This window comes from Schistocerca cancellata, chromosome 8 (assembly GCF_023864275.1).
Source record: "Schistocerca cancellata isolate TAMUIC-IGC-003103 chromosome 8, iqSchCanc2.1, whole genome shotgun sequence".
Classification (NCBI taxonomy): Eukaryota; Metazoa; Arthropoda; class Insecta; order Orthoptera; family Acrididae; genus Schistocerca; species Schistocerca cancellata.
This window is the reverse complement of record NC_064633.1, coordinates 485,026,542-485,042,246: the sequence shown is the minus strand read 5'-3', so window position 1 is coordinate 485,042,246 and position 15,705 is coordinate 485,026,542.

Genomic DNA, 15,705 nt, shown 5'->3' with positions numbered 1-15,705 from the left:
GGCGGTGGAATTCCAACACCAGAAAAATCCTCTGTTCTAAGGAATAAACCATGTTGTCTACAGCACACTTGCACGTTGTGAACAGCACACGCTTACAGCAGAAAGACGACGTACAGAATGGCGCACCCACAGACTGCGTTGTCTTCTATATCTTTCACATCACTTGCAACGCCATCTGTTGTTGAAAATTGTAACTACTGTAATTTCGAAAGTTTGTTCGCCTGAAAATGTACTGTTGTCCCAAGCATATTGCAACAAACGGTGTATTTCTATCGCTGCTCGTTTAGTTTTTATTGCCGTTTCAAATATACCGGTCATTTTTGAAACACCCTGTATATATATATATATATATATATATATATATATATATATATATATATATATATATATAACAACACTGTTAAGGTAAATACATTTTTTGTTCTCTATCAAAATCTTTCATTTGCTGACTATGCCTATCAGTAGTTACAGTAGTTAGTGCCTTCAGTAGTTAGATTCTTTTATTTAGCTGGCAGTAGTGGCGCTCGCTGTATTGCAGTAGTTCGAGTAATGAAGATTTTGTGAGGTAAGTGATTTGTGAAAGGTATAGGTTAATGTTAGTCAGGGCCATTCTTTTGCAGGGATTATTGAAAGTCAGATTGCATTGCGCTAAAAAATATTGTGTGTCAGTTTAGTGTTGATCAGAATAGGTAAAGAGCGAAATGTCTGAGTACGTTCAGTTCTGCTCATCTTTTTGAAAATCAAATAATGTAAGAGGTTTATGAGCACAGTCATTCATAAATTTTTCTAAGGGGACGTTTCAATAGTGACAACTTTCGAATGGTTAACTCTTTCAAGAACAAAGCGAAACTGGAGTGTTATCTTGTGAGTCTCTCTCATCAGACGTAATACGTAGAGACTTTAGCAAGTAAGTCACACATGTCGTCCCACACGAAGACCAGTACGCAACAAGAGGGGCACAGTGTCAGGAGAGAGTATAGACAGAGTTCTGCTCCGGTACGGATACCAGGTGCATCGCAGTGTGCGAGTGAAATTGTACGGCAGCTGAAAACATACTCCAAAGTTTCAGTACGTGGTACAGTACGACTGTTGTGGTCAGAATGCCTAAACTGCACACAGCTTCACGTAAAATTCTGGAGGTTTGTGGACCAAATGCAACGTCGCGTCCACTCGTAGTGAAATGATGCCAACAATTTGACAAACGTCGCACAGACAGGGCTGATGCTGATTCACCATACAATCCAGATCTTGCACCATGGATTTCCATCTTTTTGTCAAGTTGAAAGAACATCTGGAAAAAATAAATTTTTCCAACTATGAGAACGCCTACACAGAAGTTCTCGAATGGCTCCGTGATTGAGAAGTGGATATCTATCGCCAAGGAATTGAACGACTTTAGAATGTTCCGATCGTTTATTATAAACACCCAGTGACTATGTTGAAAAATAGTATCATACACTGTGAGATCAAAAGTATCCGGACACCTCCAAAACATACGTTTTTCATATTAGGTGCATTGTGCTGCCACCTACTCCCAGGCACTCCATATCAGCGACCTCAGCAGTCATTAGACATCGTGAGAGAGCAGAATGAGGCGCTCTGTGGAACTCAGGACTTAACGTGGTCAGGTGATTGGGCGTTACTTGTGTCACACGTCTGTACGCGAGGTTTCCACACTCCTAAGCATCCCTAGTTCCACTGTTTCCGATGTGATAGTGAAGTGGAAACGTTAAGAGACACGTACAGCACAAAAGCGTACAGGCCGACCTTGACTGATAGGGACTGCCGACAGTTGAAGAGGCTCATAATGTGTAATATGCAGACGTCTATAGCTCAGGAATTCCAAACTGCATCAGGATCCATTGCAAGTACTATGGCAGTTAGGTGGGGGGGGGGGGGGGTGAAAAAACTTGGATTTCATGGTCGAGCGGCTGCTCATAAGCTACACATCAAGCCGGTAAATGCCAAATGAAGCCTCGCTTGGCGTAAGGAGCATTGAACAGTGGAAAAACGTGGTGTGGAGTGACGAATCACGGTACACAATGTAGCGATCCGATGGCAGGGTGTGGGTATGGTGAATGTCCGGTGCACGTCATCTACCAGCGTGTGTAGTGTCAACAGTGAAATTCGGAGGCGGTGGTGTTTGGTGTGGTCGTGTTTTTCATGGAGGGGCTTGCACCCCTGGTTGTTTTGCGTGGCACTATCACAGCACAGGCCTACATTGATGTTTTAAGCACCTTCTTGCTTCCCACTGTTGAAGAGCAATTCGGGGATGGCGATTGCATCTTTCAACACGATCGAGCACCTGCTGATAATGCACGGCCTGTGGCGGAGTGGTTACACGGCAACATCCCAGTAATGGGCTGGTTTGCACAGAGTCCTGTCCTGAATGCTATAGAACACCTTTGGGATGTTTCGGAACGCCGACTTCGTGCCATTGTAATGTATAACCTACCTTTTGAAGTCCTCTCGTGCTATAGTGCTATATAGCATAGAAGTGACATGTATTACGTAAGAATGAAGTATTGAAGTGTCAGTAATACTGGTCGAAACGTAAAGCAGTAACAGTTGCCCAATTTCTCTTGTTTTGCTGTCGACGTGAAAGAATGGGACAAACCAGCCATACGATTTTTTTTTAAAGAAAACCTTAAAACTCTTCTCCTCTCAAAGTACTGCTCGTGCTATAAATCATATTTAGTACAGGATTTTCTTATTCCCGATACTGTATGGCGAAGTAAGATTAAAAAGAAGAACGTTATAAAAATGAATGTCATGGGGATATCCGTGACTAAACTACTGATGGCAAATCGTTTTAATGCTTTAATGGGTCGTCTAACATGTAAAAACTTAAAGAACTGCCTTCACAAATAAGTATTAGAAGCGCTAATTAATGGTGGCCTACGTACGTACTAATCGCTTTGAGGACATCATGTTTTCTTCGCCTCCAGAGTTATGACTTATTCCGAATGCGGTTCTTGTTAACTCAGCAGTTAGCGAGAAATACGGCGAGAATTTCCCGAAGAACCCGTATACCGAGACTCCCTTCATTCATCACCGCGATTTATGCTCCTCTACTTTCATCCAGCTGTAGCTTTCTTGCATACTTCCTTATCTGGCACATCAGCCTCGTAAAGAAAAGAGAGATATTACTCGCCGTTTCGTAGAATATTTAAACTGTGACTCCGAAATGCGGTCTTGATGGAGATTCGACAATGATAAATGAAATCCTCTTTCAGGTACGCCAAACTATAAATACAGAACTAAAAAAAAGAAAGAAAATGAAGAGACTGCAAAATGTTACACAGACACGCATTCTGAAGTGTTTACATATGATTTAAATGGAAGTAAACTTTCTTGACCGGACGAATACAATCGCATCGGAATCAGCAGATGGCGAAAAGTACGTTCTTATTCTTTCGTATGTGGAGCCTTTGCATACTGAAAAACTACGTGAAATTAGATAGATGGTCCCATAAGAAGCCGTAAGTATGTTGCAGCGACGGACGGGAGAGAAAGCCAGAGTGATTTAGTTGACTATCGGGACACTGGCGTACAAGTCAACACAACCAAGAAAATATGCTCACGTAACTAGCCAGTAAGTAACAAGAGAAAAAATAATTCTAGATCGATGTACCGGAAACTAGTACTTATACTTACACAGTCAACACTTGCGGGCATTTTTCTTCCGTCGCCTCAGTTATGTTTAGGATGTACGTAAGAATTAACAAACTCCGTCTTTTGCACCTGAATTTTTGTTACCGTTTTCATCAAAGACGTTTCACCTAATCGTATTAGGTCAGCAAAGAAAACTGTTAAGTAAGCATTACACACAAATGATAAAGGATATCGCCTTAGTTCTTTCACAACCCAACAGAGGGAAACTTTGTCCTTCATGGAGTGTCAATAAAGCGTTGTTTTCTTTGAATTTGTAACTGAGATATACCAGAAGAGACGTGAATGCAGCTTACTCATCGCATTTATCAAAAAAATGTTAGATTCCAACTGCCAAACGTTGGTTTACCAACAAGAATGAAGATTGGATAGACTGGGTGTTGTGTGCTGTCTTCAGGATAGTTAGGTTTAAGTAGTTCTAAGTTCTAGGGGACTGATGACCATAGATGTTAAGTTCCATAGTGCTCAGAGCCATTTGAACCATTTTTGAAGGTTGGATACTTCAGGAGGACAATGATCCGAAGTGCTGCAGTAGGCTTTTCAGCAACTGGAAAAAGGAGGAAGGTGTGCGGGTACCAGATTGACCCTGAAACTAAATGCATGGTCTTACAACAAGAAGCAGTTGCAACGTACATTCGACACATTTGGAGATCTCTTTCAAGTGAATTCGCCGAAAAATTGGTTTCAAAATGGTTCAAAGCACAATGGGACTTAACATCTATGGTCATCAGTCCCCTAGAACTACTTAAGCCTAACTAACCTATGGACATCACACAACACACACAGCCATCACGAGGCAGAGAAAATCCCTGACCCCGCCGGGAATCGAACCCGGGAACCCAGGCGTGGGAAGCGAGAACGCTACCACACGACCACAAGCTGCGGACACTGGGTTTCAAGAATGCCTCGAAGATGCTAAGTAATTATCGCCGCTGCGGGTGACTAGACTTACTATTAACTGCAGCTGCATTTTTCTTTGGTTCGTAAATGATGTATGCATACGTTTTAGACTGTTGTCAAATACGTTTAACTATTGATTCAACCGACCACTATCTTACTTAACAGATTGCAAAGGAAACAGCAAATGTCTAAGCATAAATATATTGTTGTGAAATGTACTGTGTTTTCTGGCAGCACATATGCGTTATCCTAATACTTAGAATTTTCCTCTTCTTTAGCTGATAGGTCAGTGTGGCTGGCAGTCATGTGGAACACTCGTGTTCGGTTCCCGGTACTGCCACGGATTTTTCACTGGCAGTACGAGTGGAACAGAGTCGGCCACGTGATATGGTGTATTCCGCCACACACCGTCAGGTGGCTTGCGGAGAATGGATGTAGATGTAGATGACAGCTGATGATGACAGTTGATGAGCTACAGGAATGAGTAGCAAACGCCATTGGCTGATGCATGACACTGTAGTCAGCTGGGCCCAAATGCCCCATCCATGGACAGAATGTCAGTGATTACCTGATATTTACAATTACAGGATTGTTAGTTAGCGCTTACTTGTATGCCTTCTCGTCTATAATGTGTCCCTGTTGGCCCTTCGTCTTGTGCCACGGTAGCAGAACTACTGGTATGTCAGTTCTGACCACAAGTCTGTGTGCTAGTAAGATAAAACACAAAGGACGTATTCAGTTCGTAGAGTGAGAGCGTGCTACACTACTGAGGATGTTGCAGCCATTGAATGGAAACGTTGAGCTCAGATGCCTCTTTCGTGGTTTTCATCAAGAGAAGGCAGCAGGCTATACTGCGTTCCAGATATCATCCTTTCATTCTCTTTCATTTCTGCTGTCGTCCATCACTCTTGTCCCCAGGGACTGTTACTTAATGAGCACCTCACCTGTTGTCCGAGGAAATAATGGCAGTCCTTCTCAGAAGTTTTCTAAACTGATAGACGTACTAGTAAACCAAAAAGTCTAGAACCGATATCTGGGGAAATAGTTGTGTTCTTGTGTCTGCTACTCGTGAAAATGGTTGGTGCTCTTAGTCTCTAAATCTACTTTTTTATTTGTGTTTTATTTTATGGCCTTCATTCAACCACTCTGGTCAATAACAGAAAGGCTATAAAAGTTGTTATTCAGTAATGCAATACAGTTCAGTAACAATTCGACAAGACAATTCGGTAGTACAGTAATTTTTCCATTATGCCCGAGGCAGGATTCGAACCTGCGACCGTAGTGGTCTCGCGGTTCCAGACTTAAGGCGCCTAGAACCGCTCGGCCACAACGGCCGCCCCAACTTGAATCCATTGGATTATTTCATGCGGGCTTATTTAAGAGCTTTGGTGTATTCCGGCGCTGTTAATAGTGCCGATGAACCTTGGGAACGCATTGTGGATGTTTGCGAATGCATTTGGAACATGCTAAGGATTTCTGAACGCGTATGGGCGTCAATGTGGAGATCTGCTGAAACCTACCTTCTAATGAACGGTGGCTATATGGAACAGTTACTGTAAAGTGTTTCTTCTCAAGCGCATGTATGCAGTTTGGATTCTTGGGGGGCTCTATTATAAGATGTTCATATACCCAATCATAATGCACACACACACACACATATATATATATATATATATATATATATATATATATATATATATATAGAGAGAGAGAGAGAGAGAGAGAGAGAGTGTGAGAGAGAGTGAGAGAGAGTGAGGGGGAGGGGGGGAACCTGCTACCCCTTGGTTCTATGCAAGCCGCAGCACAATCAAATTCCACACGCAAAATTTTCATATTCTCTCGCTCGCTTTACGCAAGCTGTTAGACCTACAGAAAAAAATGAACAGGACCTTTTTGTTGAAATTTAATGTAGTTAAATTTTTTACTGGGATACCTATTCGTTAGGGGCTGTAGTTCTCGAATCATCCAGGAAAACGAACAGGAGCGCAATTCAAATGTGTTTTTCTTGTATAACTCGAAAACTGTAGCCTTAATTTTTATCTGTAGAACTAACTGCTTGTATGTAGCTAGCGAGAGAATACCGAAACCTCGCACGTGGTTTTATAAGGCGTTACGTGTTGTTTCACGATACAAACAAAATTATTTTTAAAGCGGAATTTTACGTGCCCATTCGAAAGTGCGGCTCCAAATCGGTCTGTGCGATATTCATTTTATCGGCGTGTATTAGAAGGGAAAGCAAAACAAAAACGGTTACCAGTACTCCAGTGGCGACTAATATGGCGCCCTGATCCGTGCTGAGTGCCATTGACATGCGGCAGCGCTGTTCAGTTGCTGCTGGAGTACTGGCTAATATTTGTGTTTTGCCATCCGAATACATGGCGATAAATCGAATATCGAGCTAAACTAATTCGGGACCGCACTATCGAATAAACACGAAAAATTCCGTTCTTTTTTTCAAAAATTCTGCACGCTGTAAGATGGAATTGAAGAAAACAATTTATATTATAAAATACCTTTACAGGCCTTCATTGTAATCTCCATTCTTGCGTATGACATCTTCCCCACGTTTTGGCAACTTCCGTATTCCGAATAGGGCACCATCACTGTTGAGAGTCTGATTACTCGGGTCACTTAACTGGAAGCTTAATCGGTCGTATCAAAATGTTTTCCACGGAGTTGTTCCTTCAATTTGGAAACCAAATCAAAGTCTGATGGGCTCATGTAAGGGCCGTATGGTGGATGCATAAGTATTTCCCATCCATATTTGTCTAGCGTGTCTGTCACTGGTAGATGTAAGGGGTCCGTAGGCCCTTACTATAGGTTTGCACTCGGCACAGGTCGATAGGGCGAACAATCGATTGTGTCGTGTTGCGAGAGCGAGTGTGGAGTTGCCAGTGCCATGTTGCGGGTAGAGGTGTGTGGAGGCCAGTTGTTGTAATGCGAGGCTTGATCGACAAAGGGAGTTGCCATCGCCGTGGTTTAACCCCTTTGTGCTAGAATAATACCGGGAAAATGAAGAAGTATTGTTACGAAAGTGATTAGTGATATTCTAGTGCCGATATTTTGGTTTCGCGTCAACCGCGCCGGCATCTCTTTGGATTGCAGTGTTGGATTGCAGTGTTGGATTGCAGTGATGGATTAACGTGTGACGATGATGAAAAATGAAGAAGCCTGTGCTGAGATTAGCCATTATTAGATATGTATGACGAAGGCAGTGGCTGTCTCCTCCTTTTTGTGTTTTTGAGACGAATATAGGTTCGTGATTAGAGAAACTGTGTTGGTGTTTTTCTTGTTAACAGACATTTCATTATTACAGCATTTGAGAAGGACGAACTGGAAAGTAACAACTTCCGTAGCAGTCAATTCCGATTGCCAGCCCCATTAGGTACACGGTCATATCAATAATAAATATTGGGCTGCTATTCGATCAGATCAGGTCGGCTAAAATAAACGGAGGTGTTACATAGGGCAATACGGAGTTCTACATCATCGTACAAAATGAGGACACCAACTATAAGTATGTTAAGCCTTCTTCGAAGAATTTTTTGGCGCTAAACATTTTGTAGAAACAGTTTATAGAACGTGCCTGTTACAGACGTCCGTTGGGGTACTCTATAGCTGCGACTCCATTAATGTCATACGCAAAGATCATCAGTTTCACCTTTGGTTGTTGGTGGCGGAATTTTTTCGGCCGTGGAGAGTCGGAACTCTTCCGCTGTGACGATTAAGACCAGTTCTGGCTCAAAATCTAGTATCCAGGTTTCATAAAGTGCAACAATCCTTTTCAGAAACTGTTCCCTCCTGTTCGATAACGTTAAAGTAATTCTTCTTTTATTATTTTACGATCCGTTTTCTGCTCATCACTCAGATCATGTGGTACCCATAATGATGCCAAGATTTTAACACAAACATCGAGATACTGGGACACCGTTGTCAAAGAATCTATTGAGATTAAGGTCGCACCGAATGTCATTAACCGGGACAACGGTTTCCAGCTGAGTTCGGCTTGGAAACCGGCACTCAATCTTCTGAAGACGCAACAGAGGCAACATCAAGACCCCAAGGGATACACGTATGACGATGGAATTGGAGATAAAAGCCCAGTACGAGGTGCATTCAAGTTCTAAGGCCTCCGATTTTTTTTCTCCGGACTGGAAAGAGATAGAAACATGCGCATTGTTTTAAAATGAGGTCGCGTTCATTGTCAATGCGTCCCAGAGATGGCAGCACCGTACGGCAGATGGAATGTTACCACCAGCGGCGAAATGAGAACTGTTTTAAATACTTAAAATGGTGACGTTTTCCTTACTTGAACAGCGTGCAATCATTCGTTTTCTGAATTTGCGTGGTGTGAAACCAATTGAAATTCATCGACAGTTGAAGGAGACACGTGGTGATGGAGTTATGGATGTGTCGAAACTGCGTTCGTGGGTGCGACAGTTTAATGAAGGCAGAAGATCGTGTGACAACAAACCGAAACAACCTTGGGCTCGCACAAGCCGTTCTGACGACATGATCGAGAAAGTGGAGAGAATTGTTTTGGGGGATCGCCGAATGACTGTTGAACAGATCACCTCCAGAGTTGGCATTTCTATGGGTTCTGTGCACACAATCCTCCATGACGACCTGAAAATGCGAAAAGTATCATCCAGGTGGGTGCCACGAATGCTGACGGACGACCACATGGCTGCCCGTGTGACATGTTGCCAAGCAATGTTGACGCGCAACGACAGCATGAATGGGACTTTCTTTTCGTCGGTTGTGACAATGGATGAGACGTGGATGCCATTTTTCAATCCAGAAACAAAGCGCCAGTCAGCTCAATGGAAGCACACAGATTCACCGCCACCAAAAAAATTTCGGGTAACCGCCAGTGCTGAAAAAATGATGGTGTCCATGTTCTGGGACAGCGAGGGCGTAATCCTTACCCATTGCGTTCCAAAGGGCACTACGATAACAGGTGCATCCTACGAAAATGTTTTGAAGAACAAATTCCTTCCTGCACTGCAACAAAAACGTCCGGGAAGGGCTGCGCGTGTGCTGTTTCACCAAGACAACGCACCCGCACATCGAGCTAACGTTACGCAACAGTTTCTTCGTGATAACAACTTTGAAGTGATTTCTCATGCTCCCTACTCACCTGACCTGGCTCCTAGTGACTTTTGGCATTTTCCAACAATGAAAGACACTCTCCGTGGCCGCACATTCACCAGCCCTGCTGCCATTGTTCAGCGGTTTTCCAGTGGTCAAAACAACTCCTAAAGAAGCCTTCGCCGCTGCCATGGAATCATGGCGTCAGCGTTGTGAAAAATGTGTACGTCTGCAGGGCGATTACGTCGAGAAGTAACGCCAGTTTCATCTATTTCGGGTGAGTAGTTAATTAGAAAAAAAAATCGGAGGCCTTAGAACTTGAATGGACCTCGTATATGTAACAAAAGACACACTTGAAATTGTACCTAAGACAACAGACACAAATCTGAGGACGTCCTTCCTAGTCTCGAACGGCACTCTGAACACCGTCGGCCTGAAAATAACACTGCAGACGCTCCAGGGGGCCTAGGACATCGTACGGAACGCCTAACACGGCACACCACGGTAACAGAACGTCCCAATTCACAGAAGGATTTAAATGGCGACAATCGAAAGATAAAACGTCTAGTACGGCTGTAATGTAGTTCAGAACTTAATTCAGCGATATTGACAACGGATAACCGCCACAAAGTACGCGCACAGCGTTCGGAAAAGCCGCGGCTAGAAAATAACGCTACAGCCTCTGCTACTGGTCGACGCATATCAAGAACACAGCGCCGGACGCGGCGCGGACCGCAAAGCGAGTGCGTAGCACAACATACGCATAAATTACGGACTCATTCCACGCTGGAATCAGTATCACACAACGTCTGAAGAACACTGAAAGTCACGCAGTTGAAATATCGTGCAGGAAAGACTCAAACAACCGCCAGAAACCCGATTAATCAACATGGCAACTTTTCTCATCTTTAACTTTTCACTTACGATCCTGTAAACTGAAGTGACAGACATTCTGGCCTCATATGCACTGTCCCCACATGTTTTTCGTGAATCTTCTCTCAAAATGTCATTAACAATAACTTGATAGGTGTAGTCCGCTGCAGTTGATGGCTTTCCACGTCTTGAGTTGTCCTCAGAGCTTACCCGACCTTCACGGAAAAGAGCAGACCACCGTGATACTGTGCTACGATCTACTGTTCTATTCGCATACTGCTCTCTCAAAGCGTTGTAAATTTCCGATGAGTTTTTCCACGTAGGGATTCGATTTTGATGTAGGAACGGTGGTCACTACCTGCAATCCGAGCGAACTCGCTTTGTTTCCATTTTAAAATTCTATCACTCATGACACAGCCATGCGAACGAGCAAACACACATACGAGCGTCAGGCCTGAAGTCTTGCTCACAAATGACATGAATTTCAACTTGATCACGCCACCGTATCGATAATGCGTGCGCATTGTGCAGAACTTTTGAAATGACCCTCGTAAAAATAATTTCCTTTGTAACGAGAAACAAAGCTACGCTTTCTGTCGACGCTGTCGCATGAAGGACGTGATGAGCAATACAACTGTTTGGGCTTGAAAACAAAACGGCAAATATCTGTCAAAACACGAGAGAAAATGCTCGAGGCACCTCATAGGAGAGACACCTCACATAAAACACAGTTTCAAGCATCACATTGCGTATATTGAAAACTACTGAACTAAATAAAAACTGTTCCCCGTTAATTGCCAAAATACTTCACCCAGCAACTGATCTTTCCAAACTTCCGTATCGCATTGTGTTTCCTCGGCGTAAGCAGTGGAAAACGACGGTTTTTTAACACCATTTACTTGTGATGTGTATCAAGGTTAAAATCTCTGTGTCCTATATTAGCATCTAATGTACACCTTACAGTCTCCAAGACTGTCGAAATTGGTACTTAATTTTAATTATGGTCGGTGTCACGTTTTTTCTTGAAATAGTGAAATTTCACGTCCAAAAAAGTTTCCCAATAGACAACTGACAATCACGACGCTTTGTGTAGCAGAAGTGGCAACGCAGTGCCAGTCGGCAATGCCACCGTTACTTCCATTGGCACATTGCTAGCTTCGCCAAGGAGATGTGCACATGAGCCGAGGGTAGGAAACCTGAACTTGTCAGTTGCTGGAAAACGTTAATGGACTTACAACCAAAAATTGTAGACAATATTTTCTTTTTGCTGCTAAACTCGCCGTAGCCGTTATTTCACATAATGAGTAGGAATATAATAGGTTGTTGCATATGTTCGTAGCGTTTTTCCATAAGTTTAATAAACGGTAAGGTAGAAATAACAGCGACTTTACGCATCAATAATATATCCTCTATTATTTAGAGTGTAAGTATCCTGTTTATTTGTTCGTATGTTGGCAGCGCTATGTCACGCTCTGCATTAATAACTCTGGCAGTGCTATGCGCACTCTGTAAGACACTCTGTGGCTGGTTGGACTCGCAGTTGGAAGTGAATCGCCAGCAGTGATGGAAGTTGGAGGTGAACAGCCGGCAATGATGAAAGTTGGGTGTGAGTAGTCAGCAGTGATGGAGGTTAGAGGTCAATAATTAGCGGTGTTGAACGTTTGCAGTATTAGCGCGAGCGGACGATCTGGACGTGTCCGACTTGGAGACTGAATATGATTCATGATTATATAATTTTTGGAACTGGATATCACGGACGATTATATATTTCTTGGAACTGGTTGTCACATTCTTGAGGTAAATACATTGTTTGCTCTGCAACAAAATTTTTCCTTTGCTAATCACATGCCTACTAGTAGCTAGAGCCTTCAGTAGCTAGAATCTTTTATTTAGCTGACAGTATTGATGCTTGCGGCATTGCTGTAGTTCGTGTAATGAAGATTTTTCTGAGGTAAGTGACTTGTGATATGTATGGGTTATTGTTAGGATTCCTTCTAATTCAGGGCCATTTTTTTGAGTTAATTTTAAAGCAGTCAGATCGCGTTGGCCTTAAACATTGTGAGTAATTAATGAATTGGAAAAGTTTGAGTTCTGTTAGTCAGGGCAGGGCAGTGTTGTAATGATACAGACAAGCAAAGTGATAGTATGTCAGTTTCACTCAGCAGTTTAACCAGATTTACTTGCATAGAATTTCACTCAGCAGTTGAAGTAAAAACTATTAAGCTTCAAGAGCAATTTCCAAACGCTGGGGTAACTTTCTGGTTCCGCGACTGCATAAATTACTGGATTTTGAGGCGAAGAACCTGTCGAGCCATGTGGCCGAGCGGTTCTAGGCGCTACAGTCTGGAACCGCGTTATCGCTACGGTCGCAGGTTCGAATCCTGCCTCGGGCATGGATGTGTGTGATGTCCTTAGGTTAGTTAGGTTTAAGCAGTTCTAAGTTCTAGGGGACTGATGACCTAAGAAGATAAGTCCCATAGCGCTCAGAGCCATTTGAACCATTTTTTTTCTGTCGAGCCATGTTCGGAGCGTATTTTTATCTGGAAAGGATGTGTTTGGAAGGCTGTTCGACAGAGAGCGGAAAAGATGAATATCTGAGGGCGCAAGACCAGGTGAATAAGGTGGATGCGAAATGGCTTCCAACCCAACTCACGTACAGCGTTTCTTGTCAGTCTATCAGAACGCGCGCTTGCGCTATCGTGAAGTAGCATCAAATGTTCAAATGTGGAATTCCTAAGGGACCAAACTGCTGAGGTCATCGATCCCTAGACTTACACACTACTTAAACTAACTTATGCTAGGAACAACACACACACCGATGACCGAGGGGGGGACTCGAACCTCTGGCGGGAGGGGCGGCGCAATCCATGACATGGCGCCTCAAACCATGCGGCTACTCCGCGCGGTAAAGTAGCATCATTTCACGCAGTCTTCCTGATCGTTGTTCTTCGAGTGCGTCTGCAAGACGTCTCAGTTGTTGACAATAAATGTCAACAGTAATGATTACACCATGGAGACTACCAGTTCGTATTAGACCACACCGTCCCTGTTCCACTTGGTGCATAACGTTATCTTTTGTGGATGGCTCAACCATTTTCTTCTATTCCTTGGATTAGCATAAAGACACCACTTCGCGGCACTAATAACAATACAGGATAGAAATAGCCGCTGTTGTTTACGAGAAAATAGATGACGAGCAAGCAGAAATGAAGATATGGCCACCCACTAATTTGTGTGATTTTGGTTTATAGCATGCGGTACCCTTATAGCCAATTTTTAAACTCCCCCACCGCATGCAATTTCGCACAATGGTGAAATTATTACAGATCATCGCATTTGCCAGTTCTCGAGTACGCTGACGTTGATCATTGTGGATTAACGCGTTTAAACGATCTTCATCAAACCTCTAAGGTCTTCCTGAACGTGGTGAGTCACTAACGTCAAAGCGATCCTCCTTAAAACTAGAAAACCATTACCCTCTACTGCAGTCACACGGAAGACTTTTTCGCAGATGTTTATGTGGCACTCCGTTTTCTAGCGTACGCATCTCGACTCACTATCTCCAATAGAAAAAAATGTTAAAACGTGAACTCAAATAACAACAATGAACTAGAAACAAAAAATGACAAAACCCATAGCAGCTGGAAAACCAACACGCAAAAAAAAAAACTTGGAACATACGTACCAACCTAATATCTCGAAAACTATTGAACTCAATAAAATACTTATTTTTTCGTTGATTGCCAAAATGCGTCCCACGTCAATGTGTACCTCCAAATTTCGATATTGCATTGTGTTTTCTATGCGTAAGCTTCGGAAAACGGAGGCTTTTGTCAGTATTTACTCATAGCTTGTAATATGTATCGAAGGTAAAATCTGTATCTCATACAAAAATCACGTAAATATTCACATCTAATGTAGAGCATTATATTCTCTAAAAAATGTCGAAATCTGTTCTTCATTTTATCTATGGTCGGAGCTACGTTTTTTTTCTTGAAGTAGATGAAATTTTACGTCTAGAACAGTTTCCTACTTGGCAACTGGCTGACACGACGCTTTGCGTGGCAGAAGTGGCTACACAGTAACAGCTGGAAATGCCACTTCTGTTTCCGTTGGTGTACTGCTGGCGAGAGCAGCCCAAGCTGCCAACTGTCAAAACCCAGCTACTCCAAAACGGGATATCTACATCTTACTTGTTTCTTAATGTACATAGAAGTTACAAAATATTCGCATCTCGCCAAGGAGAGGTGCATATGGCCGAAGAACAGGAAACCAACTTGTCGCTTGCTGACAAACGTTAATGGACTTACATCCAAAAATTGTAAACAATATTTTCTCTTCGCTATTAGACTCATCATAATCCATTATTTCACTTAATGAGAAGGAAAATACAGTGCCGGAAAAAATTAGTACATCTGGAAAGAAGGTGAGGATTCAGATTACATGATGGCATATGCCATCTGTGGGACAGTGGATGTATCTATAATGGTTTCAACGCCATCCGTCAACAGATAGTGTAGTGGCGTAGGTTCCAGAGCGCCATCTGTGTCTAGCCTTTAATAGGGAATGCTGATAGCCAGAAGGCTCATTGTGGTGCAAACGTGTGGAGCAAACAGGCAACCATGCTACGGAGACGTACTCATGCTCCTTACTGTCAACTGAGGGGTTAAATTGTGGCCTTCCGATTGCCACGATGCTCCTTTCAGAGAATTGCCACAAAAGTTGGACGTGCTGCGTCAGTTGCGCAACGATGCTGGTATCAGTTGTCGCGTCAGCATTATCACACCTGTAGACGAGGTTCTGAACATCCACACACGACAAAAATCCGCCAGGATCGTCTTTTGGTAAGAGCAGCAGTGGATGATAGTACAATACATGTAAGAGGGTTTGTGAGCCCAGACCAGTCAACACGTACTGTAGCGAATCGGTTGTTAGCATTGAGACTACAGGCAACAGACCTCTAGTCTGTCTTCCACTCAAGTCACAGCATCGGTTCGGCAGATGCCGTCAGAGGACCACTTGGAAAATGGAATAGCGTGCCGTGCTCTTCAGCAATGAAAGCCGATTCCGCCTGCACTCAAGTGATGGTTATTTGCGCTAAAGGGCCGGCCGCGGTGGTCTAGCGGTTCTGGCGCTGCAGTCCGGAACCGCGGGACTGCTGCGGTCGCA